The sequence below is a fragment of the Nelumbo nucifera genome, chromosome 2, assembly GCF_055504915.1.
Source record: "Nelumbo nucifera cultivar China Antique chromosome 2, China Antique-T2T, whole genome shotgun sequence".
Classification (NCBI taxonomy): Eukaryota; Viridiplantae; Streptophyta; class Magnoliopsida; order Proteales; family Nelumbonaceae; genus Nelumbo; species Nelumbo nucifera.
In genome coordinates, this window is record NC_142650.1 from 104,500,092 (window position 1) to 104,503,722 (window position 3,631).

The following is a 3,631-nucleotide window of genomic DNA, read 5'->3' on the forward strand; positions in this document are numbered from 1 at the left end:
CAATGGAGGGGAGGGAATGGTCATTCCCTCGAATGGGAGATGCCATTTCACTAGGAATGAGAATGAGATTCCAATTGCGTCCAACTAAACAGTTGGATTTAAAATTGCCCATTCCAATTCTGATTTCAAACTACTATTCCTGCAGATCAAATAGGCCCTAAATACTTGTTTCCACCTAGTTTTCATTTCTATTGTGTTTGGATGTGAAGAAAAAAAGGAGAAAAAAAATAAAGAATTTTCTTTTGGAAGAAAATAGGGTAGGTTTTGCTTCATTTTGGCCTCTCAATGCTTTCTCAAAATTTCTCTTTCAAAAGGAAGATGGAAAAGAAAACTTATCTTTCCATTTAATTTCAACTTTCCTTTCTATTATGATATTCTCCTTTGCCAACCAACTAAAGAAAAGTCATTTTCTTTTATTAGATTTGCTTTGCAACCAAATATATACAAACAAGCAAACGGATAGGCCAGTTTTGGGCCCACAAAAATTTGGATCTTAGTATAATCAGGTTGAAATTAGATTCATAGGTTTAACTTTTAAGACCAATTGCGGGGGTCCCACCCCAAAAAGTTATTAGTGAAAAACATGATAAACCTTAAAGTAATTTATTATTGAATTTATAGGAGCTAAGAAAACAAATCTACCTTTTTCTTGGTCTGGTTTCATATTCAAATCCATCAAATTATTGGAATTAAACAGGTATGTGGAAATTGAGGATATCCCATTGAACTGAATTATACTTGAAGGTTTATCATGTGGTACTGGTGCATCCGGGTCTAGATATATGGACACCCAAACCCGATTTGCTTGATACTTGGCACCTCTATAGTAAAGTACAAACACATATAATTGTTTGTAATGAAAATTTATAAATATCCGAGTGCCCAACTTATCTGGCTTTTATGTCTACCTTTAGGGGTTATCTACTTATCTTAGTGGGGTTCGGTTGAATGAAGAAATGACAAAAAGGATAGAAGAAACAAAGGATGCTTTATGGTTTAATGGGCCCCGTGCCGGTGGAAGGTATGGATACATAATCTGTCAGGGCTGATGTATATTGAGATGTACATGTGGGGCGCGCTTCACACCCTGTGGGGCGCTGATGCATGTGGGATGAGACTAAAACGGTCTCACCCCCATAATCGTGTTCTGTTTGTTGTGGATGGTCCCTATCCACTAGTGGACAAAGAAGATCTTGTGATATTGTGATTTTATACATCGCATTACATCTAGAGGTTATGTTTCTTTTCCTCCCTTTGTGATTAAGAAAGGAATGATACATTGCTGATTAATGGAACTTATAATTTGGTGATATATCTTTTAATTTTTTAACATAAGTTTTACTATTTTTATTGGAGTTTTAAATAATTCAGTAATTATTTATTGAATTATTTAAATTTTTAATATAAAATATTTATGTTATTTCTTAATTATTTTCTCACTTATTTTTTTGTTAAAATAATTTTTTATTGGTTAATATGAATTTATCAATACTATTTTCTAAATTAATTTGGATTATTGGTCAAAATTACTTATTTATAATTGATTGTTTAGCTATTTCACAAATTATATATGAGATGTATAGAATAAAAAAGTATGGTGTGAACTAACCCACACCACATCTCACTTACTGAACACAATTGTGGGTGTGGGCTAATTTAATCCACACAGTCTATCCACAGTTTAGAGCAGTTATGGACTGTGGTGTGGTGTGGTGTGGACCAGTCCATACCCACCAATTTCTCATCCACATTATAGAACACCCTTGTCTCCCCAATCCGGATCTCCTGCTTACAAAACAGTCTCAACACCCTTTCATTATCATTTAACACCACACATCTCATACATGATGACGAGTTCACATAAGTGCCTCACATAATGTGCCCCACAAATGCCCAAGTGCACATCTCGTCGTGCATTGGGAACATCTTTCATACTTGTCATTGGCAAATGTTCATAGTACACGGTTGGGATGTGTTGTGGGGTGAATTCCATGATGATGGATTCTAGCTTTATGATGAGTCTCAATCTCATGATGAGATGTGCAGTTAGATCATGTTGGTAGGGTGTTGAAAGTGTTTCATTGATAAGGCTCAGTTTTAAAAGAGTATAAATTTGCACTATACATGTATGAATTTGTACTCCTTCCAAACTGAGCCTAAGAGATCCTAACTCAACGAACCCATTTCAAGGTGACAATTCTTCACTCTATATATCAACCAGCTTAGAACCTACTGAGTTGTTTGGTAATAGGAAGTGGCCGAATTGAATAACTTATTACTTTGCCTTTTAGGCTCAGTTTGGAAGGAGTACAAATTCAAATATGTAGGGTGCAAAACCTTGTATTTTGCATGTATTTGTATTGTACATATTTGCATTTGTACTCCTTCCAAACTAAGGAGTACAAATGCAAAAATGTACAGTGCAAATACATACAAAATAATACAAAATACAAGATTTTACACTCTACATATTTGCATTTGTACTCCTTCCAAATTGAGCCTTAGTGAATGAATAGAAGAGCCATGGGCTGGTTTTGAAGGATAACCATGTTTTATAGGGGATTGATTACAGATTTCCTAATAAAAATGAAATTGAATCTGTTCCATGAGTAGCGCAGTAGCCCATGTTTTATTTTGTAAATGAAAAACCACAGAATTCCAAAGTGGGTATGGAAGAAAGAAAGTGTAGGCTGATTTGGACAACTTCATTTTAGAATATAACTAGAAGGGACCCATGCAATGCATGAATTGGTGTTAAAAATATGCCCATGTTACATTCAATTTCTTCAAGTGAATTGGCTATGGATGAGCTTAAAGATCCATGTATTTAATTTTTTTTTAGATTTAAAAAACCCATAATTCTAAAGCGGTTGGGAAGTAATGGAGGAGTCTGATGTGATAACTGCATTTTAGAATATAGTATAGACTAGAAGAGACCCTGTACATGGAATAGTGTTAAAAGATGCCCATGTTAAACAGGAGTGATTACATTCAGTCTCCTAATAAAAAGGAAATTGAATTATATATAGCCCCTGTTTGTTTGTTTTTTTTTTTTAATAAAAAACTACAAAATTCTGATGGGGTTGGAAAGAAAAAGCGAGCAAAATGATGTGAATAACTGCATTTTTTTTATAATAAACACAAGGAATTACACAAGACGGGAGGTAGCACGTCCCCACAAAACACTATAACAAATAAATGCAAAAGGCCAAGACAACTTACAAAGATTCAGAGCAACACAACTATCACTCGGCAACTGGGCTTCATGAGCATGGTGAGCCAGTCAATTCGTAGACTGATTTGCTTCTCGAAAAACATGCTTGTGGATGATCCCCTTCCCACACCTCTCCTTGAGCTCCCTGCAGCTTTGAATAACTGCATTTTAGAATATAGTCACAGACTTAGAAGAGATGCGTGCAATGCACAGGCTGGTGTTAAAAAGATACTCATGTTACATTCAATTTTTGGACTGAATTGGTTGTGGGTGAACTTAAATAGCTAGCTCATATTTAATTTTATATTTTTAAGAATTCAAGAGAAAAAATACAAAATTGTAAAAGGGTTTAAAAGAGTCTGACGTGGACAACTGCATTTTAGAATAGTATAAATAATAGATTATCACTTGAGTTTA